The sequence below is a fragment of the Syngnathus leptorhynchus genome, chromosome 7 (assembly GCF_054491065.1).
Source record: "Syngnathus leptorhynchus isolate UIUO chromosome 7, UIUO_Slep, whole genome shotgun sequence".
NCBI lineage: Eukaryota > Metazoa > Chordata > Actinopteri > Syngnathiformes > Syngnathidae > Syngnathus > Syngnathus leptorhynchus.
Window position 1 is genome coordinate 6,864,285 of NC_141201.1, and position 26,151 is coordinate 6,890,435.

Sequence of the window (26,151 nt, forward strand, 5' to 3'; positions counted from 1 at the left end):
TTTGTTGTGGTTTTTGATGATTTCACAGAAGTTTTTGAAAGGCTTTTGATCAACAATGGTTTTGTTGATGCTATCATTAAAAAGAAAATTGCATATTGTGACAATTATATCCCAGGAACTGGTTCACATCTTTACTGAACACATCTTTTATTTCCCCTTTTTTGTATGCCACTTGCAAATGCATTTTCCTTTGTTGTCAGATGTCAAAACGTTTGTCATCCCGCAAAAAAGCAACATTTCAACACATTTGCTCCAAGTTTAAATTCTGTGTCAATCAGCAAAAACACATTCATAAAAAGTTTCAGTGGCTTAGAAGCGACTGCATGTTTCCACTCTTGTCAGCGTCATAATGCAAAACTGACATGAATTGAAATGTGTGCATTTAAGACTTGTTGAAATGACACAAATATGCAATTCATTTAGCACTGGTAAATAAATATCCAGCTATGCAGGGTGTCGTGCATGCCTCAGGGAAAGCTAGGAGGTTGTACAGTTATCTCCTATGGTGTAATTCTCAACTATACAACCTACTACCTCAACCTGGCAGCAAGCGGAGCGGGACACCAACTTTATGGCTGAGGCAAATGCCGATTTTGCTTTAGCTTTTCATGCAATCCCGCCAACTGTGTGGATCTTGCCATTTATTGTAATGCTACGCCAAAATGGCTGCACCAAAATGGCTGCTGTGAAAAAGAGCATTAAAACGACAAAGCTAATGATAGCCCGAACCCGCACAGTACTGTGTACACACATGAAATAGTAATTCAGCAGATCAGGAAAAAAAGACGATAGATGAAGTGAATTAAGAGACCAGTTTTTAATATTAGTAATATTGCTGTTAACGATTTAGGTGATGCTGCTCAGGTTGTTAGAGCTACACAGACGCAGACCTGTAGATACAAGCTTGTGGTGGCAATTAACACAAGTTCGGATCTACGGGTTTGGGGCTGTAAGCACAGGAATTCAAACGTCCATTGGTGTGACAGATTGGGAAAAAAAATGTCTATAAAACGATATATCAAACTTGTTTTCCTGACCACAAGAGAGTGGTTGCCTGAGTTATTGCTGGAAAAGTTTATGTGGCATTTTAAGAGCCATGTGGCTTAGCTCAAATAAGATGTGAGAAAAATGTTCGTCTGTAACAAGAATGAATGCGGATGTTTATTTGCCAAAACAAAGATATGAGGTTCTTTTTTGTGTGTGTCAAAGTGATTTCACTTCATTGAGAAAAATCGGTATGACGTTTTGCATACCGAACGATGATGGTTTAGTGTCATTTTTCAAAAAGAAAAAAAAAATCAAAATGAATGGTTTTAAATTAAAGAGCATTTTTAGAATCGAGCTACTCACATACTTTTGATGAAAAAGAAAGTGAGGGCCAATTCACAAGTAGTATTCACAACACCGTACAAATTTGAAAACATCCGCTGGTAACACCAAGAGAGCTGTCCTCCAAGCAACAAAATAACACTTGTAAGACTCCTTACGCGAGCCGCCCAATTTCAATTTGGAGTTTGCTTTCTCCTTCACCTCCCTCTGACTGAATTTAAATGAGACGTCTGACTTTGAAGCTGTTGCCAAGTTGCTGAAAGTATGTTAGTGGGACTTTGTCAGCACACTGAAAGACACCTTGAGATTGGCCCGAACAAAAGAGTTCAGCAGAAGAACCATCTACTCCTGCAAGACGGTGTGTGCCTGCATGTGTGTGTGTGTGTATGTACATGTGTGTGTACGTGTGTGTGCATTTGTGTGCGTGTGTGTGTGTGTAAGGAGGTTTAAGAAAGTCCAAGAAGAGAGCTAACAGGCAACACTTGCAACAGTCGGCATTAAAAAGTGCCAGTGGCCAAACCTGCCCAGCCAAATCTACCCAGCAACAGCGCGTGTGTGTGTGCACGTGTGTTGTTGTGTGTTAGGGGTGCGGTGGTTGAACAAAGGTGAAGTCGTAAGAGGTGAGGAAGAGGCATGCTGTTATCGCTTCATAATATCCGCAGAGTATAATCAGATATGCAGCGCTTGCAGAAATGCTTGCCGCCAGTTGAGGCCCCGTTTTACTACTAATAAAGCACCCCGTGTCAGGAGAGAATATCAAAAAGGAATCAAAAGAAAATGTGGAAACACAGCAAACATAGCTCATAGCAAAACGGAAGCATAGTGACTCACCCGTTTTGCCTCTCTGGCTCTCTTTGGCTTCCAAATGTTTCTTTTCTTTCTAAAGGCAAGGCCTTGGACGCATGGCATAAGCTACGTACATTATATGCAGTCATTTCCAAAGTGACCTATCGAAAAACACAAAACTAAAACATGCACAAAAGAAAAACAAACAGAAAAAAAAAAACAACAGCGAAAGGCGCTTCGGGGAGAGGTTGGGACGGAGTGAGACGAGAAAAAAAAGCAAAGGAGAGGATGAGGGACTAGTCGAGGGGGGGGAAGAAGGAGGGGAAAATTAACAAGAACAGAAAAAAAACAACACTTTTTTGTTATAACCCAAATTCCGCGTACGCTAAATGTCATAGCCATATTAAAAAAGACAACAAAAAAAAGACAGCTCATATTTCCACTTCTATATTGTAAAAGCTGCAAATGCCAAGCTGCCCACAACACAGCCAAAATCCCGGCCCTTTAAAAATGAACTTCTCCCTTTCTCTGTCTGAAACTGTCCTTCATTCTTTTGCAATCTTCTTTACTTGCACAGCTGAATGAAGCAAAAACAAAAAAAGAGAGAGAGAGAAATGGGAGTGTGGAAATTCGGCAAAAGGAAAAAGCAGCCATGAAGCCGTCCTCCTGTCACCCCAACACCTCCTTCCTATCTTCTCTCACCCCTTTCCCCCCTCCTCTCTACTCACACTCCTTTTTCCTGCCCCCCCCCCCACCCCAAACCTCCCCCTCCCACACCCACTTAAATGCAAGAGGGACAGTCCAGTCCAGGTATAGCTACTACTCACTCAGCCTTTCTCCTCCCAAAACACCCTACCTCCCTCTCACACATACACTTGGACTTGTATCCTCTTCTTCCATAGCGTCCCACACAACAAGAAGCAGACTGTCTGCCACACACCACACACACACACACACACACACACACACACACACACACACACACACACACACACACACACACACACACACACACGGACGGACGGACGGACGCAGACATTTCTTGGAGAATTTCCCTGCAGCAAAAACAAATAGCAATTCTTATTTAGCCCCAGCGCACTGATTGAAAACAACGAGGCACTTAAAGCCTTGACTCTTGATTTAGCAAGGCACACATACGCCATATGTCTGTTGTCACTGTACAAAATTGTCTGGCAGTCTCCAAATATAACATATTATTCAATATGGAGCAGAGTGAGTTCTGTTCAACTAGAAGATGAGGAGCCAAAAGAAATGACTGAATCAAATATCTTAAATCAAATCCAAATGTAATGTATAGCAATGTACTATGATTATATGGCATTTAGAGTATTGTATGTTGTAATTTGGAGGATAGATTAGGAATAAAAAATGAGGTGTCGGTGAAATTAGATTGGGCACAACATTTTTGGACATAATTCAAACATTTCTACTCATCTGAAAACGTTTCAATGTATTTCTGGGCCGACATTCTGTCTACAAATGTATTTGTCGATGTCAACGTCACATCCTCAATGACAAATGCATGAATCTAGCCGGCATTTATTCAGTTCTGTCTCTAGGCTTTACAATATTTTTATTAGAAAGAAATGCAAACCTTGCAGTCTCAAGCACAGTAAAAAAAAGAGTTACTATGTCTGCCAGTAACTATTTCCTACAGAACGCTGAAATCCTTAAATCTAACATTAATGAAAATATCATCAAGTCACTTCATTTTTACCATAATAATGAATATTAATTATAAAACATACTTTTATTAACTATTTACTTTCATTTCAAACACAATTTGAATGAGTAAACAAATATTCTGATATTTTTCATTCGACTGTCAAAAGCTTGTGAGAGGAATATGTACTTTCATAAAACATCTGCTCATCCTGCTGTTGCTGGCTGACAACTGCGATCACATCACAATGAAATATCCTCAAGTAAAAATTGAGGAAAGATTCTTCATACATAAATGTACAATTTGTCAAATACATTCCTCTAGGTAGTAGACGAAAGAAGGAGACTTTATTTTCTCTTAAAGCAGATAAGTCGAGATTTATAGACAGTATAACATCTAGACTGCACACAGCAAAATTTGAGTGGGGGTAATATTTATTTGTGTTTAAATTCACAACACATGGGCAAAAAACACAAGATAAAAAAAAAAAACAGGGGCGGAGGTGGCACCTTGTGTTGCTCATGATCAAATATTTTTTTCTGCCCCCCTCTCTTCTTGCCGACATTTTGACCGGACCTGTTGTTGCAACGTTAAGAGAGCAGGGAGCCGTTTGATAGTGTATATTTCTAAAGTTTGCTGTATTTACCTTTTCCATCTTTACTCCTTTTTTTATTTATTTCTTATTCCTCCATCCATCTCGGTTATTCTGCTCACGCACGGCTGCGGCAGACCTCCTCCAATCACTGGCATTAATCCACACCTCAGACCCCCTAACACCCTCTATGCTCTCCCACAATGCACCTCAGCCCCCAAACTTTCCCAAGACACATTTGGCTTCTCTCTATCGCTTACCTCTCCCTCCCTTTTCAGCCCTCTTTCCTTTCAGCTCGTCTCCCCGTGGCTCTTCATCGCCCAGTTTCCTTTGCTCTGGCTCATTCTTTCACAAACTCTCTAAATTTCCCTTTTCTCTCTCTCCATTCAGCCACGGCTGTCAGACAAAAGTATCTCCTAATCTTCCCTATGGGCTATTTGAACTAAAATGGTGGCATCCAACGGACCAACCATGTGATAGACCCCCAAGTAGACGGAGCCCATTTAAATAGTAGCTCCATTAATTTACGGATTTTAGCGATTTCTTTCTTACTTTTGGGTATTACTCACTTTTATTCATGCAAATGGGGGCAGTCGAACAACTTAGAATTCAACCTGTTGGGCCCAGAAGCCCAATGAAAATGGAAGATGTATTTTTTTTTTTTTTAAAGAACATTTATTTTCTTTTATTTGGTTTCTTGTTGGGTAAATGGTATTACTATTAACAAGCAAAGGGGGGAAATGTTCATAGCAACAATAGTACTAAACATTTGGCTTCATGTAGTGTGAGTCATTAAGGGTAAGTTTGCTATCTCTAACTTTTACAGTCAAAGCAGTCCATTGAATTATATATCACGATATGAAACAACATTCTTTTCAGTTATTTTTTTAACCATAAACAAAAACTTGACACGTGTTTTGTTCAGAGTTTAATTTTAAATTACTTTTTCTTTCAAACTCTAAACTGGAAGATTATGGCGCTCGACACCCGATGCCAAGATTTATTAAACTATTTGACCCCGCCTGTAGGCAAACCATGAATTAACTGAAGAAACGTTTTTGAAGACAACAGAATGTTTAATGCTGCGTGAACTGTATTCAAAACAACCCTCGCTCGTCTGGTCTCACAGATGACACTTGACAATTGTGTGGGAAAATGGCGGCAATGCTTACAGCCCATATGTGCAGATACTGAGATAAAGGAACCAAAATCACATTAACCAGGTCGCATATTCTAATTGACTATATTCGCTATATATTTCACATTAAGTGAAAGTCTTTTTGTTTTTGGTTCTGTGGTAGACAGCCAAAATGAATCTTTCGAGTATTTCGGGGTGACTATCCCTGCTCTATAAAATGAGTGTGTGAAATTGCTATTATATGACATTTTTAAATGGTCACTCATTAGTTTGTTCTCAAACTGGATAAGAAAAGACTCAGCGGTTTCCCTGAAAATGCTCAAATATATTTGTGATGACATTTGGCACACCTTTGGGAATGATACCTTTGGACAGTCCAAAACAAAGCTAAGATTGTAGTAGTTTGATTTTTTTTTAGGCTGTTGTGAATGATGAGTCTTGAGACGGAAACTTAACGGGGGAAATTTCGACTTTGACTTTCTTCTTCACCTGAGTAGAATCTTCCATCACTCCAAAAGCATTCCTACATTCCAGTGTTCTCAGACTCTTCTGAGAAGGGCGGAAAACAGAATAGTATCCAACTACCACTTACGCATTATGCTATTCTCAATTCCACTATTTATGTCCCATCCCACTGCCAAAAGAGTGGCCTGCTTTTCGTGAGATGGAATGGCTCAAGGTAGATATAGCATTTATAGCAGTAACAATTATTTCCTGTATGAACTGAATTCATTCCGAGGTAACCAAAGGAAGGACCCTATCTTGGACACTGATGCAGAAGTGTCAAATCCAGTTCCAGAAAGTAAAAACCCTGCCACAAACAAGCTCCCACAAGTAACTTTACCTTTACCTGTCGGTCGGCACTTCTACACTCGTGATAGTTCTCGACATATTGTACATCGTAGACAATCGTTGTTATATGATTGGCGCGGAAAACAGAGTAAAACAGAGAGATGCTCCATAGAAGAGCCATTTGTTGAGCAACTGGGAAAATCCATACTGAGAACTCAAATCAAGAGACATTTATCAAGGACGGTAATCCCCGCAGTCAAGCTTTTGCCAAGGGCAAATATTACCCATATATGCTGGTAACAGGGATGCAGTCTACCAAACAAATGATGGATTTTTTCATGTATGATATCACTGATGCTACAGAAACAACAAGTTACAAAGTTAATTATTTTGGTCCATAATGTGTACTGATCGGTTCCCGGCAGTTTAAATGAAAATACAGCCAAAGTATAGTGCAAGTCTTTCACAGTGGTTTAATTTGAAAAGCCCTCCCACACTCTGCGGAGCAGCATTTGTGCGTCCGAAGGAAAATCATCCCTACTGCACAGAAAAGCTCTCAAAAGAATGTGTTTCAATAAAAAGAATACATGGCAGGCCTTGAATGATGAGAGATAGCGGGGAAATTAAACAAAAAAATTCAATGAGAAATCTGTGAGTGGGCTACAAATCCCACAAGGGGTGAATTTTTTTTTTAAAGCGTTAGTGTGAGTTATTTTTTTATTTTTTTACACTCCGATATTATGAGCTCCATAACTACAAGTTGAAGGTCAGGTGGCTAATAACAGGAAGATGATTTTTTTTTTTTAATTGTTCTCTTGTACTCATTGATATGTTTTCAATTCCCAGTCACGTTTTCTTGTCTTACGTATTAACTACATTGTATGACCAAGATGGTATCTTGTTTGTTGAAATTAATTTGAATATCAGTATGTAACTCTGAATTAATTTATTGTATTGCTCTTTTTTTTGTTTACTATGCAGCAAGACCCGTTTTTACTTTGTACTCAGTTCCATTTGTATTTTTAGGGTTTTCACACTTTCCTTTTTTTCACCCATCACAATACAAATATAGCAGTACGTACCTTACTGCGAGAAAACTATGCCAAGTCTTCTACTGTCCTTTTTTTCCTCCTCTCGCACTCCCTCCCCGACCTTCTCCTGCTCCGCCTCACGATTCCATTTTCCCTTCTTGCCAACCCTCCCCCATTCTGTGTTTGCGTCCTCATCTGACCTGGCTTGGCCTGAATAGCTAGCTGTCTGTGCCCATTTGAATCGGGCACAGCTGGTACTGGCGCTGAAAGCCGATAGCCATTACTGCTGCCCTGCATGTCTGTCTGACATGGAGGACAAAGCCCGAAATGTGAATTTTGCTAATTTCCTAATTTATACAGCAGCAACTCAGATATTTCACGGGTTCTTGCATCCTCTTCTTTTTTTTTTTTTTACCACTGATGATTGGAACACGACCAATTAATGACACCGTTCAATAAATACCAGGAGGAATGTTTTTGTTGCTGACGGCTGGATTTGCAGCCACAGCTTACTTTGCACCAGCTGCTGATAAGTGAAGTGTTCAACACAAGGCCGGTGGGCCACTTCTGTACTGCTACGTCATTTTTGATTCTCTAAAGATAGTAAAGGTTTGCCCACAGTTGCAAGAGAATACTAATAAATCAAATAATAATATATATAATAAATAAATATATTTAAATGATTGACGGAAAATATAGCACTTGACCTCATTATTAAACCTAAATTATGAAACTGTAACTTGTTTGCAGATCGTATTCTGTATCTTACTATAGCTTGGAAATTTAAGATTCTTTCATGGTACTTTTGTTGCCTTGCTGCACCTACATCCAACAGCTTTAGATACTACAGTCATCATCCAATCATCCAATATCTCTTGATTTGTACAAATGTTAGTGTATGAATCATAAATATATGTTAGTTCATCTATCAAGACCTGTGACAAGCAGAACAATTATTTGTTCTTCCACTAGATGCCCAAAGGTACAATAGTAATCATTTGTTCACCTGCCATTCACAGGTAATTAAACACAGATTTCATACTGAAATTGAGGTGAAGCTGATATCAAATAAATGGGTTTGTTTCTCGACTGAATTTGATGAATACTTTGCTGCCTCCCACTGGTTAGAATATTTTCAAAATATGTTTTTAGTCTGAACTAAAGATAATTCAAGTCATGAATGATAACAGACCTCAGACAAAATCTCATCTCAGTAAGGTTAGTTAGAATGTGTACTAGTAAAACTATCAGTATCATTATAAGAACAAGAATAAGAAAATCGACATGTTCAGCAGAATCCTAAAATAAGAAATTAAGTCTTGGCATCTTGGCATTTTCTTATGTCATAATCTGTCACACAGCTTTAACATTGGACAGTTTTGTTGATTTCAATTTCATACTTTATTTGTTTTTTTCTCATCTTCCACTGCATTGTGATTCAATTCAGAGAGATTTTTTTGCTTTCATCCTCCTGTCAAGTACTTGACCAAAGAGTTGACACAAAAGTGTTGAATCTTGAAACGTCCTATTTTCCGATCTCAAAACCCAAGGTCAAAATACTGTCTTCTTTTATTCATGTAAGTTATTTCATTCCATCACTTTCTTGTTACCTTGAAAGTGCCCTGTGTCAATGCTGAAAATGTCCATAATGTTGGCATGCATCTACTTCCCTAACCCTTATTTTTCTCATTTAGAAAAATCCCAGTTTCCCCAAATTCAACCAAAAATTCCCGATTCAATTCCATTGTTCTCATTTAAAGTTCAAAATATGAATTTACCACATTTAATTCACCTTTCTAACGATGATGATGTTTGCTAATGATGAATGATCTTCTACAATCATCTTATAAGATCACCTGCAACATTTAAGACGAATGAGGTTACTTGCCAGCATCAGTAATTCATTTTTTTTTTTTATTTGATTATTTAGAGGGCCAGTATTGTAATCGCAAATAACATTTCCAAAGTTGAGATTCTTCATGTCAGCGCATCCCATTTTGTTTCACAACATTGTCAATACTTGCAACAATCGGTAATTACATACCGCCAGCATGATGGCAGTGCCCTCAGACTTCATACGAGATATTCCCAGAGTGTGTCTGTAATAAACATTGAAACAGAAAACAGTTGCAGTTCAAGAAAGATTTTAAAAATATTCAGTCATATATTGTACAGAAATGCATATTATCTGTACTTAACTAACTCAATTGACCCCAACTGATACGCCTAGTATTTTTCACCCAAGGTGTTTCAAGTAGTCCAAATTATTCATTTAAATGTATTTATTCTTATAAAATGAAGCAGTCCCTTTCTTGCTGTGAGGTAGCTCTGCTAACCACTTTTCTGCCATGCCAAACCATAAGAAACAACCAAATCATGAAGCTCATAAAACCAAAGTCAGCCACCAAAGTCCCACTTCAGAATCATTGTGTCATAACACTTGAAGCAACGCAATCTATATTAGAGTGGAAAGAATGAGGGCAAACAAATGATGAAACAGGAGCAGATATATTTTTAACCATCATGAAATGCACCTTAGGTTTATCGTGCAGCTAACTATAACACACACACAGGCATCATTTGAAGAATGAAAATAATTCTTGCAAAAAATTACAAAACTATCGCTGACTTTCATTCCTCTCATAAATTAAGTAAAAGGAGGTTAAGAGGGGTCTGCATTCCGCAGTCCCTGTCCCTTTAAAGACAATGACCTGATCATCGGGGTAGCTTGGCTGCAGATGAGAAAGTAGTTATTTCAAGCACCCACCAACCCCTCACTCATTTATTTGTGTATGTATTTTAAGAGACCTAAAGCGGTATACTAGATGTCTGGGTACCATGCTGATAAAGCAAGATGGATCTAATGGAATCAAGGGACAGCATATGGGGGATGGGGGGTGGGACAGGCAATCAGGGCTCTAAGCCAGACAGATAGACTTGGGTAGATACCATATCTTTAATGCTACTGATGTTCAACCAAACTGGCGCCCTGGCTTGCTGGCATGGTGCCTAGCGTTCTTCCACTGGCTGGGGGCTTGTATAGTTTGGATGACTCTTGTAAGAAACAGAAAGGAAGTCAAAGGTGACAAGCAGACAGACTGCAGACAGACAGTGGCTAGAGGCAAGAACACACAATAATTCCAGAATAAATTCTGACCGAGTCGATAGAACTGAAATTCAACATTTGATACCCACGTCGGCGGTAAGCTTACAACAAAATCGTGTTGAGACAAAGTGGAGAAGATTGCCTCACAAAAATCCTAACTTCTGCAAAGTTAGTCCTCTGAACATGAATTCGGCACTCCCCATTGGGAAATTGGACCTCAAACCCCAGCAGGACTGGTCCTCGCTTGTGAAATGGCTTGCGCAATCAAGGCCAGCCTCCTTTAGCACAGTGTCTTGCACACGGCCCATAAATGGTGTTTACACTTTCTCAAACGCGACAGTCGCACTGACTTGCATATGTGATGTTCATTAAAATGTGCAATTTTCCTCCAATTGAAACAAAAGTGTGATAGCAGAAAGAGCGAGCATTTGAAGCATTTTTTTTTTTTTTTGTGGGACTCCAGAAACGTTAAATAAGCTGTGGAGTGGAAAGCTCAAAGCACTTTATGTGACAGTTGGCCAGCGGGCCAGCTTCTGGCTGCAGGTGCCGTTGACAACTCGATCCATCAAAGTCGCCTCGCAATCCTGACAGAGACGCATTGATTGACACTCACTATAGATGACAGTGATGACAGTGACACAGATTCCCGCTATAAGGGTACCAATGTTCCTGCATTTATAGCGGGCTCACATGACGGTTATTATTATCCTGTGGCAAAAGGCTTAATGGATGAGCAAATTAATTTGATACTCTCACACGTATGTATGCGAACACACTCCAGTTTCATGAGAAGGTCACTGAACCAGAAGCCTGACAATAATTTTGAGGAACTCATTCTGAACTTTTAGTGGATATGCCTGCTCAGAACATCAGGCCTGGCCATCCATGCCGGATGATGTTGCGGGCATCAGAGCGTTCGTCAAAGCATGGCAATACTTTCACTGTATCAAATGTTCAGTGTTGACCTGCACTCATCGGTGAAAAGAACAAGGTTCCAATGGCAAATCAGACAATGCACAGGAACATGAACAGAATTTTTAAGATCACAGCACAGCATTTGAATCAAATCTGAACTTTGAGTAAACCACTCAAATAACTTTCAAATTATTTTCTTTTTTCTTTTTTTTCCAAAGGCATTCAGAAGTGACTCGTTGGTGTGTTTTAAGTCATTGTCCTATTCCACTTCAGCTTGAAGTCACAAACTAATGCCCAAATATTCTCTTTCAGGATTTTCTGGTAAAAAGCAGAATTTGTGGTTCCGTCGATCACAGCAAATTGTCCTAAAGGAGCAAAGCAGGAAAATGTGATTGTCATGTGGTGTTCAGTTAAGTGTCTTTGTGTTAGGAGTGCAGTTCTGGATGTGCTCTTCGAAGGAAGTACAATGCCATAATGTTTATATTGCTACAGCAATTGGCAGGCAAATTCAAAGCAAATTCTCCACGTTTGTACTGTTGTATAACTTTTGAAAGTATACCTCAGGGACATTTACTTTTAGACCATTAACATTTTTTGTCAATGAGTAATTGCACATAATCAATTTTCTCAGTGGCTAGCAGCGGTGTAATAAACTCCCCCCCCTCTGTTTGCTGCACATTAAGATTAAATATTTATTTCAGGTTGTGTTTAAAGTCTACCCCTATAGGGAAAAAAATGAATCCATTTGTATGGGTTTAAAAACAAATCTGCTGACTCGTTCCAAGAAAGCAACAACTGGAATGATCACCAGTCAATCACGGGGCAAGTCAAGTTTATTTATTTTATATTTGTTGTATTTATTTGACTTGACTTGACTTGACTTGACTTGGGGCACGTATTGTTTGACAAACATCCATTCACACAAATCTTCACGGCTTGTGTCACATTGAGTTTTCAGGTAGCCTAACAAACTAGACAAAGATTTGGAGGTGTCTGTGATTCACTCCTACTTTCTTTCTTCTGTGCCTATCATTTTTGTACTCTCTACAAGGAAAGTGATTACAATGTTGATTATCTACTATACATCTCAGAAGAGTTGAATAAACAATTGTTGTTCCTGAAATCGGCTTATGCATCAAGACGTGCCAGGTCTGTTGTCTGGTCAGTTGGGACTATTGAGTGGCCTTAGAGTGGTGGGAGTGTCCCAGCCCAGATGGCCTACCAATACAGTCAAGAGATTCAATGCTTTTTCTATTCACTCTCATGAACCAGATGGAGACTATTGTAGATTTAAGAAAGAGGTGGCTACGGGGATGTCTCAAATTTCCAAAATGTCTAATTACTGCAGTGGTTTGTTGTAATCTTTTCATGTTTTTTTTTTTTTTGGATACAAAAAGAACCTCCTAGAATGTATTGAAAGCTCCCCAGAGAAATGCTACAAAACCAGGCGGTTTCCCAAAAGATAGGAGAAAAAAGAGAAAGGGGAAGAGAAAGGAGATGGGGGGAAAAAAAAACACATTAAAGCTAGGCAAATGAAACTGTCTGGGTGAGGAGCATTACACAGCGTTTGTAGGAGAGCTGCCTCTATTTTTAGTGTTTGCATGCATGCACATGTGTGCCAGTCTTTCCCTGGTGAGGTGTGTGATGACTTCCTTAAGTCCAGGCTTTCATGTTCAAGTGAGACAGTCTGAGTGTCGAGATATGTCGGCAGAAATATTCTGGCTAATTGAAACACTTCACAAATGAAGCTGTCAAACAGACACTTCAAACAGAATAGACAAAAACAGTTGAAAGAGAGTCTAGAGGACTTTTTTTTTTTTCTTTCTACAGTACAAGCCATCACAGTTTTAGTTGCACAAGCAAATATAGCAGCTATACAGTCCATTGCCAATCTTGGTCAGTCAAGGCGTATTACCGTATGTATTCAATATTTGCAGATTAACCACAGAACCAAGGCCAATGTCATAGTAATCCGAGACATGATTTGTTCTCCAACAGCCATCTTGGAGCTTATTTTCCCCTGGCGCTAGGAAAATCCAATATGTAGCCAGCTCAACATTCAGAGCAGAGAGGGTAGAAAAGAAAACACTTCCGTGTTTTGTGTGCAAGAAAGGGAGACTAGATGGATGAAATTTATGAAACTTATTTGATTAACACATATTGCTATGGCCACGATTGCTAGTTTGTACTATACAATAATGTATAAATATGAATACATAATGTGTAAAATGTGTATATACTGTTTAAAGGTTAAATATTTATATATGATGTTGTATAAATACACAGAGCAGTCATCTAATATTGCGCACAATACAACAATGATAGGCTTAGCATCATATGAAATATTTGGCTTTAAGAAAGATTTTTATTGAAGTATCATACTGTTTAAATTATACAGTATATTTAGGATATACTGTATTTTGCAGCAAGAAAACAGTTATTCAAATTGTTGTTTTTTCATGTTACCCAGAACATTGATCCTAATGCCTTTGAATAAATAGTTTCACGGTAGAATTCCTCCCACTGAATATACAATAGATATCGACGTATCGTACCTGTGTTTGTAAAACAGCTCTCCATGTTTTGGAAAATGGCAGTGAGGCTAAGTTAGGAAAAATAAATGTGGTTGATTAATGAATGAAGTGGTCTGGCAATGTTCTTCTGAAAACCTTGAGAATGAAATGAGAATGAAAATCTATTCCTTTGTGATGTGTGCTTGTGTACGTGCGTATGTGCATGCACGTGTGTGCGCATTGGTCAGTACAGTTTTTGTTTGGACAAGGAGAGGTGAGCCCTGAGAACAGCAGGCTACTGAGTGCCTGCCAGAGCAAGATGTGCTTCAGATAACATATGGCAGTGGGAACTGGATACAACACAAACATATTACAGAGATGGCATTACATGGAATGAAATAATTGTGTGCGTTTGATACTCCGTTTTGATGTGTAAGCATAGCTGCACTATGTGTCCTGTAAAGGTGGTGGCTGTGCTTTGAGCATCAAATTGCTATTTGAGTGTGTCGAAAAGATCTGAATTTAGCATGAAATGTAGTTGCATGATTTTTTTTTTTTTAGCCTTATACAAAGAGGCTTTATTACATTCATGCCCACTGGTCATGTATGGATAAGATGGGGAAAATGAAATATACATGCAAAACCTGCAGTTCACATTGAATGTCAATCATGGAAAGCGCAGCAGAAAATTACTGCATGAAATCTGTGTCTGGGTTGTCCCAGTGGAACCAGCTCATTCTACGTATGTGCATCACATGTCTTGGGCAGCAACGTGAGTGTGTGTGACATTGTGCATGCATGCTTGTGTGTGTTCAGCATATTCATGTCTGCTCAGGTTATGGAGTCAGGAGAAGAGGCAAAAGTGAAGATCATTTGAAGTCTTGGAAATGAAAACATAGGCTGACCTACTGTTCACCCATAAAGTCACATCAAAGTTTCCATAGTTGTGTTAAACCAAATTCCTGGTGGAATTTGCACAACAAATACCAAAGTTCCTTGCCCATGGTAGAAAACAGCTTCAGGCTTACGTCCCCCTTGCTCATACAAATCAGAATCTGACCTCATCATATTCAGGACAAATATACCTTACTGTACAATTGCACAAATCTGAGCATAGACATTTAGCATATGGTGCAATACCTCAGAAGACCTCATGAGACTTAAGTTTAATTTCAGTAGAATCAAAAAATGGATTCCGATGATGTTTTGGGCTGTGCAAAACTTGTCAAAAACTAACCAGATGATTTAAATGCAAAATAGTTCACCCAGTTTAAGAAGATGGACTGAAAATGAAACAAGCTTTAAAGGGCATGTCCCTTGAGTTGCAAACAAACAAAGCGACAAAAAGCACACAGGCAGCGCTAGTTCAAGGCAAACATCACGTCGGTAAGCTTAAAAAGTGATTTAAGGCTTAGGATAAAACAATGTCACTCAGTAAAATACAGACAAGCCTGGAGGTAAATAAGCCAGACAGTATGCATTCTTGTTTGTTTTTCTGTCTGGTATATGTGACACACACACACACACACACACACGCACACACACATGCGCACTTTCAACAGAAAATAGTAAATTACCGGCAGAGAGGATAATTCACTGTTGTTTTATTTTATAACACCCCTATTGTAATTTATTTTCACAGTATAATACTGCGGCAATTTGAAGCCAATTTTCGTATGAAGCCACAACGACACATGAGTCAGGGTGGGATTCAAATGGCGGAATTTTTGATTCCTGGAGGACCCGGCCTAACTCCTGACCCACAGATACAACATATTTTAATGTTCTGTGTATTTGGTGTACCTTCTGTTGCTTCTTCCTCAAACTTAAAGAATTGAATCGTTAAAAAGATGGAATCGGAATGGTAAAAATCTTATCAGTTCCCATCCTTAGCGGTGCCCATCCCCATTATGAGAGATCATTGACATAAATGAACATCATTTATTATTCATAATTACAATTGCAATAAATACAATTTGAGCCGATTTTTGTTTTTATTCCAGAAGTGTGTATCAAACTGGCAACAATTCACAGTCCCCTAAAAGAGGAGTTGAAAAGGTAGCTTTTAGTATTTGAGCTAGAATAATTTCCCCTTTCAGCGCTTGAACAATTAATCCACATATTAATATTTTTCCCGGTTGGATTACTTGTAACTTCCCCTACACCTGCCTCGATCAGTATTGTCTCAAACACAGCCACTCGACTTCTAATTTCTAACCAACCCAAGTTTCCCACATTACTCACATTCCTCCACGAGCTAACAGAAAAATTCAAAACCAAGTACAATTTACTTGTGTTTGTGTCTAAAGCACTTCATGACTTCACTCCTTGTTCCTCATTTCACGACACAACCTCACTGCTCAGCACATCTTGGCCTTTTACTGCACAAACCACAAATCAAAAAGAGACAGAGTTTCTGGCCCCAACTCTGTGGAGGCATCTTCTATAATCTGTTTGATCTGCTGAATCCTTGGACTGTTTCAAACAAATGCCTGAAAATGATCATCAAGCATTTTTTGAACCTCCCTTTTATTCCCATGCCCATTTTTTTTAAATGATTTTATTCTAGCGCCAGTTCTGTTATGTTTGCATCATTGTCTACATAGTCTCTCTCGTTTTCCCTTTTATCCTCTCTCAATTTTATATGTATGGGTTTGTGAAATGCTTGTTTTGAAAAGTGCAATGTATATAAAATAAAATAAAAACATACTGACCATGATAAGGCAACGACTCAGGGAGACCTCAAAACTTCATTTTAAATAAATCATCCGAGTCATCAAATTATAAATCAATTCTTAAAATGCCATGCCCAATCGATTGAGTGAACACATTCCAAATCATTACGGGCGAGCGTGTTATCATTTCCGTCGGAAACAGAAACCCCCGATCTTTGGCAGACTTCCATTAGTGTGACGAAAGAGTCTATCGGACGGACTGAGAGGTTAGTCGCCACTTGACCTGGATTGCGCAGTCGGACAACATTTGTCTGAGTCTGTCCTCGGTCGGAACGAGGCAAAATGAGAAGCAACGGGCAAAATGGATCTTTTCAGCTCATGTACAGATTTTTGAAATGCTAGTAAAAAAAAAAAGATTGTGTTGATGAATTTTAGAGATTCTGAACTATTTATTGACTGACTAAGAGGCAGTCACAAGAAGCTACGCCATATTGCCTGTGATAAAACTCCTCAATTAAATTTCCTTACATCCAGGTCAGTTCAGTGCAGTGTTGCTATCTTCTCCCCAAAATGTACATGATTATATCATAATATATTTATATATTATAATATATTTATATTATCATATTATTGTTTCATGTTAGTTCCAATTTTATTTCAGCTGTGAATCACATATAACTTTTATGTGTTTGTATGTGTGACATTTACGAAAATGTCATTGAAGGAGAAAGTGGAATTTTAATGAGTCGTTTTCCTCATACGTAGCCTACTTTTTGTAAATTGTCAGCAAAAAAAGATGTACTGTAAACTAAATTGTAAATGACTTCCTTTTGCTCAACTTTTCTTCTGGCTTCAGCATGAAAAGTGAGTTTCTTTACTTGTCATTAGATTTTACTGCCCCGTATGTCATTTTGACAGTTTCATTAAAGCATCTGGCAAAAAGCTGAGGATTTCTGTTTGTGTACATGTCAGTATGAATACTTCTCAGAATACATGTCCCTGTTACTCTTTACTGTTTTGTTTCCTTGTGACATTTTTGATTCTGTCTCTCTCTTTTCACTCTTGCCCTTCTTTGCTGCTATTGTCACTTGCACCTTGGTTATAAATGTGATTCATTACTCTTCATGCTCTCTTTTCTTTCTCTCTCGTTTTCGCCGCATTTGTCGACCACCTCCTTCTTTCGTCACCAAAGGGGGAAAAAAAAATATCACTTTTCTGGCTGCTGGTTTGTCCACAGCCTCTCCAAACCGCCTCAATTTGGTATTGGCTGAATGGAGTTTCTGGTATATTGGTATTGGCTGGCCTCCGCAGGGGAGGTAGAGCATGTTTCACTTAATCAATGCCCTATAGTGATGGGGGCTGTTGGCGTTTTAGGTAGTAGGTGTGCCAGACACACAGCACAGCAGCCGTCAGCATTGGCAGCCCTCCATGAAACAGTGCATGGGGATGGCATGACCTTCAGACACTCGGGAATTGACACAAACACACACACACACAATTGCAAATCATGAAGTGAAATGTCTGCAGGCCACACCCAAAATTCACCCCGCCTCCACTGTAGAGGCAGACACAAAGTATGGCAAATAGACATGGCATCACCTTGAGAAGGGCAAGAAAAAAAGTCCAGCTATGCAAGCACTGACAAGGCTGCAAAAGCTGTCATTTGCTCTGAATATTTTTGGGGAGATGGAAATAGAATTATAGAACATAGTCTTCTTTGAGAATATGAATCCGGAGTGATTTTTTTTAAATCCTCCATTTTGCCCTTTTTGTGAACATTGTAAAATGTTTTATTTATGAATTCATACTTAATGCAGGTTTAAAAGAAATAGTGTTTGAGGGATTATGAAGATTTTAACTAAGTTTAATCGTATAAATGATTATTCACAAAAATAATTTTGTCTTAGTGCAGCCCAATAATGACTCGACTACTTGAACTGTTTCTGTCTGATATACAGAATTGTTTTTAAATCAATTACAAATTTATCGGTAATTATACCTCAGTACCATTCAAAATACAAAGTAAAAATTACATACACATAAAAAATTCCTTTTTTTTAAATCCCAGAAAGTATTACATTGAAATAAATTGCACAAAAAAAATTGCTCTGTAGTCCATTTTTCCTCTGCTAGCTCCACCCAGATAAAAAACACCTCCCTGAGCTTTGACCTCGCATCGTCCACCTGCCGATTCTGGCCCCTCCCCTCGCCTCTCGTCAGCCCTACGCAGGCCCCCCGTGTAGTAAACCTATTAACAGACCCTTTTGCCTGTCCAGCTGCTGTGATGAATAGATAGGATAAAACCGGGAACCTCAACATCCCGTACCATTGTTTCACTTATTGCCGAGGGATATATGGAAGGCTACAATATGTTGGCTGCACTTTCATATTGTCATAGTAGATACTAATAATTGAATACACCAAGCTGCCTTCATGGGGATGATCATGTTACATTCTAAATGACATAGGGTGTTTCTTAACAATGTTTATCATTTGATGTGCAATTTAAGTTTGTAACAGTTGGTTGCATTGTATCACTCACTACACGTGAGGGGTTAAATATCAGGAATATATATGATTATAATGAAGTCTAAGCATTCAATTAATATAGCGCTTTTCAAGGACCCAAAGAAGCTTATGTAATGTTCGCCTCTATTCTATTTTTATTTGAAATTGCCTTTCAAGATGACATGTCTGGTGTTGGATTTTATCAAATACATTTCCCCCAAAAATACGACTTATACTCCAGTGCGACTTATATATGGCTTTTCCTTCTTTATTGTGCATTTAACTTTGTGCATCCTTGTTGGATGGAACCAGTATTTTACGGCCAATCCAAATTAGGGCGGGCGTGACATGGAGGAAATTAAAATTAGTCTCGCTGGAGTTTGTGCATGATGATGGCACGTAAACTGAAAGATCTCCACTTTGAGTGGTGTAAGCAATGAAGTGTTTCTATGCACTACCATATGCTGTCCTTGAGCAGGCCCTGACTGTACTCTACACTGCAAAATGCTCCATGACGTTGCAGGAATGTGCTTTCATTTGGCAAGATAAAAACACCTTTTGTCTGATTTCAGCAGGTCATATACAGTAAATGCTGCATAATAAGACTCAATGTCATATTATCGTAAAGTGATGCTTTATGTATGTTCCAAGCAATAGTATCTACAGTCATTCAGGAAATCATGAATATGGCAATGATCTTTGAAGATGTGTGAAGCTTTTCAAACACATGTTTACAATTCGAACATTAATAACGCTTATTACAACCATATCGCCGCCGTTAATGACTGGAGAAATGAGACAAAAGAATGAAGGATTGAAATTGATATGACTAGAGGCAAATAATAAATTGGCTCAAAAGCCTGTAAAGATTTATGAGGACACAGAGAGGAGAAGAGAGAAAGAGAGCAAGAGCTGGGGTTCATCCCGAGTTTGAGTGTTTGCGATATGACTGGATGTGGCTCAGTCACTTTCACGGGATATATTCTTTCTTTACTGACCTCATGTGCCGCCATTCTTTTGCTATTTTTTACTTTGAGTCTTGAGAACAGAATATCAAGGATCATGTTCTGTATTGAATGCACACATTGGTGGTGACAAAAAAAAGTGAGCTTTAATGAATTTGGATGAGAAATGAGCAGGTTATTTCTTAATTTTAATGTGCATGCATTGTCTTTGATGGGTCGCCATTGTAAATGAGAAAATGTTCTCAATTGGCTTACCTGGTCAAACATTGATTTAAAAACAAAAAAAAAACACCAACACCACCAAGATGGGCTGCTACAGCGTTGTACCATGGCACTTGAAGTGCTTGTGCTAAGATATTAGCTGTGATGAGCACAGAGGTCCAGCAACAAAACACCACTCAGGTTCTGATCGTTCGGGCCATTCCTCCCAATTGTGCCCTTTCAGGTCTCACTGTCATTGCCCGAACCTCAATGTACTACCTCAATATATCGGCACCAATAAATTTGCCCACGCCTGCTCTGTGCCTCTCATCATGGGCAACTCCAGTAGAAGAGAGTCATAAAACATTGGAGAGGACTGATGATTCCAGAGCACAAGCTACATACAGGCGAGTCTGAATTTATTTGCCTTGCACACCAGGTCGAGCTCAGGTGCCTTTTCCACGTCCCTAGATCCAGCCATTCTTGGTCTCGTCCCTCATCCAGGACTTGTTTCCCTTGGGGGACCCTGCAAGGGGCATAAAGCCCCAGACATCTCCGAGGGTCCTTGGGCCACTCAAACCTCTCCACCATGACAAGGTGATGACTGGTGGAGAGGACACCCATGAAATATCTCCCACATTTATTTAGTGTCACATCTTAACCTGGCAGCCTTCTCACATTCACATAAAACCCCCTCCCCCTTCTTCCTAACCTGTCGATTCAGATACTTTTAGCATCAGTGAAAAATGACAGAATGTGTTTAATTTGAGATGCTAAACAAAATCAAATTTATAAATATTCACATACAGTACAAATACAGAGTCGATGTGTGCATGTTGTGCATAATGCGAGAGTGTCCACCTCACTTTTCCTCGCTTGCTGAGAGAGGATGGGGTAATCTGCACCGGTTTCCATGGCACCAGACAGACCTTGCCTGGCGAAGGCACGTAGCTTCCTCACTCTATTTCCCCGGAGCCCTCCTCTCTGGAGTGTGTGTGCATGTGTATGTATGTGTGTGTGTGTGTGAGTCTATGAATAGTCTTGGATATTCATGTACGATATACGAATCATGATGCACAAAAGCAAATGGGGAAAAAAATTGTAAATGCAGAGTAAATATTTACTGAGCGCACATTTGAACTATGATGGAAATAAAGCACGTGCAAATATTTGTAAGTACCTCTATTGATTCCACATACAATGATGTCATATTTATAAATTCAGGAGGAAACTGTGCTAGGATTCCTCAAAAGATTTCATGTGTACATCTGCTGAGCATAAATTATATTTTATTTCCCCCACTAAACACACTGGTCACTTTTAATATACTTCTGTTCAGATTTTTACAAATGAAAAAAATTGAATTGATGCAACTCTGTCACGACAAAATACACTAAAACTAAACAAAGAAGATCCATCACAGCAATCGATATAAACAAATAATCCAAACCTTCCCCAAATTTGTTCGAGGTGTACATGTATGTGTTTAGAATATGGCTTGTATACACATCCAGGCTTGTCTTCATTTAATACATGATGTTTAATTCTTCTGCAAGAATTGCTTCCCAGTCCTCATGCAATTGCATCTCTTCATCTCAAAAGGCAATCACTGTATTTAGAGCCACTTTCCTTGCAGCATCCACTGCCAGCTCATATCCATCCATCTATCTCCAGACTCCAGCCTAGCTGAATAATTTAGCAGGCTATATTTCGAGCCATCTGCTTCTCTCTCTTACTCTCCCTACCTCATTCCTCTTCTCTCCACAGCACATTCTCTCCACTCTAGTTGTCTCTCTAAGGTCAGCAATGTTCCACAAACAAAATTCAAATGACAAAATTAGCAAAAACATGCATTTTAGAAGGGCACTTTCAGCTCCCGCTACCGTTATTACTGCCTGTCACTGAATGGAGTAGTACTGTGCAAAAATCAATGCAAGAAAATTCCCTCAGAGAAAAACAGTACTATTGTACTAAAAGGTTCGATTTCTACCGCAGTTGAACCACTTGAGTTTTGAAAGGCTGCTGATTGAGGCGGAACTTCAAAATCTAACAGGAGTGCTATACAAAAAATGTAGCATGGACGGCGTACTAATTAACCCGCAATTGGTTGCTGACCAATCCAGGGTGTTCTATGGTTGGTTGGATGGATGGATGGATGGATGGATGGATGGATGGATGGATGGATGGATGGATGGATGGATGGATGGATGGATGGATGGATGGATGGATGGATGGATGGATGGATGGACGGATGGAACGATGGACGGATGGATCGATGGATGGATGGAACGATGGATGGATGGACGGATGGACGGATGGAACGATGGATGGATGGACGGATGGAACGATGGATCGATCGATGGATCGATGGATCGATAGATCGATTTACATCGATGCCGTCTACAACCACAGTCATAATCTTAATATGAATGCTTCTCTAGCAGACAACATTCTTCTCTTTGTATTAGTTGTCCAGGTGTTTATGGCACCACTGCCAGCAAAGAGCAACACTGCCAGCAGAGGGCGGCAGAACACATCATTACTCATTTTAAGTTAACTTCAATAAATTCAGATGGATGAACGACGTGTTAAGAGTGAAAGTGAGTATGTTCAGCTGAAATTGTATTTTTTTCACAGAGGTGATGAGCACCTCTCTGGTATCACTGAAGACCAGCTTGGGACACTTAGGCAAACACAGTGATCACAGACAAAAGTAATTACTGGTTTAAAAAAAAGATGCTCATTGGCACAAAAAAAAAGATGCAAACAAATAATTTATACAGTTGAGTTTCTTCTGGAACACACAAATGCGGGATTACGGTTTCCAAAAGGTCATTTTGAGTTGAAAGTTAATTCTCATTAATCAACAGGATGGTAGAACCTGCTGTTCAGTTTGTCAGGCAGGATGACCTGCTGCCTGGCTATAAAAATAATCTGCTGATCTACCGTCTGCGATGTGGCAGCCCTTAGGACACCAGCATGTATTACAAACACACCATCTTTTTTTACAACAGGCTGATGCAAAGCATGACCTGCAATGACTGGCTTCATTTATTTATAATCTCAGTCAGACGGCAAACCCAGTGAACTGAAGTGCAATTTAAGTGTGGCAACCAGGCAGACTGCAAGTAGAACAAGTCTACTGTGGCCTTCTTGACACCTTTGTAATCGAATCGCTGATCAGCCGGATGCACTTAGCCCGCCGTCCCCTCACAGCTTTGAGATATTACAACCTCAAGCTGTATCCTGTTTCTAGGAACTGCAGAACGATGTGGGGGTGAACTCACCGTAAGGTAAATTGGGGGGGGGGGGGGGGGGGTGAAGGGGGAAGAGGTGTCTTGTTTAAGATGGCTTCAGAGTGAGGTGTGTATTTGCAGCCATTTGCAGATTTTGCAGATTCCAGCTAAGCTACACGCATTGCCTGCATTTTGCTCAAGTCAGTCAGTTGAGACAGGGATCACTAGGACTCTGACAAGATGGAATTTTATTAAAAAAAAAATAAAGGCTTATGGGCACTGGGAAGAGACTGGTTGGGGGGGCTTAAGGTCACTGACAAAAGGAGGAAGAGGAGCCAAGGCAGAATGAGAAGGTGGTGCAAGGAGGAAGAAGAGAGCGAGAGTGGATGAAGGGGCTCTAAAGGGGGAAGCAAAGGGTGGAAGGCGGGAGGGGGCTGCTGCTGCTTGCTTACTGCTGATGCCGGAGCACAGCACGGCCAGGCTGAACCGAGTGAACTGCAATAGAGGTCAGGGAGTCCAACATTCCTCTGGAACACTGTGTTTACACTGTGTAGCAGAGGGAAAGGCGGTGGGGGCCGGAGAGGGAGGAGCGAGGGGTTGCGAGGGGGACGACGGAGAGGGAAGGAAATCATTTCCCGCTTACACTGTAGAAGGTAATGTGACACGGATGTGGGGGACGCAAATGCATATGTATGTCAAAATGATGTGTCTACGTACAACACACACACACAAAACCACTTTTTTTTTAACTTTTAACAAAGTCAAAAGGAGTCAAAGATCACGTCATGTTTTTTCAAAACGTAATGTATGTCATCCTGAAGGACACATTTTTTGGTTTTACATTTTTGTAAAAGAATGTATAGCATGTATGATTTCCTTTTAGTTGCCGAAACATGTTTTTTTTGTAAATGTTTGCAATAATTATGCGCCTGTTTAAGGAAATGAAAATGTGTTCACCAAACGAGGGAATGGCACAGCTCTTTGTGTACTTATTAAACAAAACATTACATTCATTAAAACAATAATACTTCAAAGAAATCCATGTTGCAGATAACTTCATTGGAAATCGTAAACCTCCTAGACAGTTCTCATTAATGCTAATATGAATCTTGTGGTTTTAAATGACACACAAACACATATACACAGACTGAAATGCACATCATCTCCCACTGATTGAACCCTCCACGCTATATCCAATAATGACAATTACTTTCCCCATCTGCTGGTACAACCAAGAAACTACAGTGCATCATCAGCTTACCCAATCAACCAACCCCTTACAAATGCAGACACTGTTTCCTATTGATTTTCTTTTTACCGTTGTAGAACCTCTACCAGCTTTACATGCTTAAAAAAAATACAGCCTAATTGTGTTAGCAATATTTGAAAGTTGGATTTTTGACAAACATACAGTAAATGCTTATTTCAAACAATGCTGTTAGATGAGTAACTAAAATCAAAACATGACACTCCTACACAGTATGGCGCATGCCACTTATTGATACAGTAATTGCACATAGATGTTTTTTTGTATTTTACCACTGTTTCCCCACAGTGGTTAAAGTTTTTCCACATTCTATTCTATTCTATTCTTGCAACTGTCGAGAAAAAAATAAAACATGACATTGCAAATGTGGTGTGTACCAAAACAAAACTGATAAAATAGTGCTTCATCAAAAGAATGTTGAACAACAATAATTAAAAAAACAGCCAAGGTTTAAGTACAATAAACTTTTAAGTAAAGAGACTTACTTTCACTTTCCGAATTTAAAATTGAGGGAGCAAGTAACGAGAGTGGTGGGAGATAGCCAAGGTAAGTGAGCCATAAGCGTTCAAACAAATTGTGTTGACAATTTCTTTCTCTCTTTCACCCTCACTCACTTCTCTACCTCTCATCCATCCACCTTTCTAAAGAGTCAGGCCCTTCCTATTTCTCAATGAGAGGCAGAATTATTTTGTCTGAGCTGGCACCTTTCATATTGAGTATTTTTATACCCTCAGTAGTTCCATAGATGTCTGTTGTCTATTATTATTTACTGCAACCTGTTGTGTGTCTTTTCTACACCCGGGAATGCGAGGAACGTCATTTTGATGAATTTGTATGCCCCGCACATGTGAAGAAATTGACAATACCTGTAAGGAGAAATGAACCAAACAAGCGCATCATGGCTTGTCTCATCATGAAAATCATTTGGATCCGCCAGATTTTATGCTCGAGCGCAGCTGCACCGTCTAGAAATATAGAGCTCTCTGTCTCTTCCTACTCTCTATCATTCCATCCTTAATTTTCTCGTGAATGTAATTTTTTTTTCTTCTAAATGTTGAATTAAACCTTTGAGTAAAATAATCATGAAATAAAAATAAACCAAATGCATGTGTATAATTCTTTGGGCATTTGTTTTGTTGGGGGTTAAGCAGATGTTAAACCATTAGTCAGTCGATCAGTCAGTCAGTCAGTCAGTCACCTGACTCGTAGTTAGCTATTTAATTCGTTTTTATTCAAAAGTAATTCATTGAATTCAGTTTAATTCCAATCTAATTAAATGTTACACTGCTCTAAAAGCAAGTAGGCAAGGATGGCTGTTTTGTCAAAATTATCATTCGGTTTCGATTTGACAATTGGAGCTGAAGCTGCGATAAACACATCCTTGATGTATTGAATTTAAACTTTGATGTGGAA

At 39.3% G+C, this 26,151-nt stretch overlaps 1 long non-coding RNA gene across 1 annotated transcript in view; it reads right to left on the bottom strand.

Moving 5' to 3' along the window:
• The window catches only part of LOC147054470 (uncharacterized), a 51,343-nt gene that overhangs the window by 17,358 nt on the left and 7,834 nt on the right, over positions 1–26,151 (bottom strand). Inside the window, exon 2 of the long non-coding RNA XR_015066596.1 lies at positions 9,397–9,451. This is a non-coding gene — a long non-coding RNA (uncharacterized LOC147054470). The remainder of the gene's footprint in view (positions 1–9,396; positions 9,452–26,151) is intronic.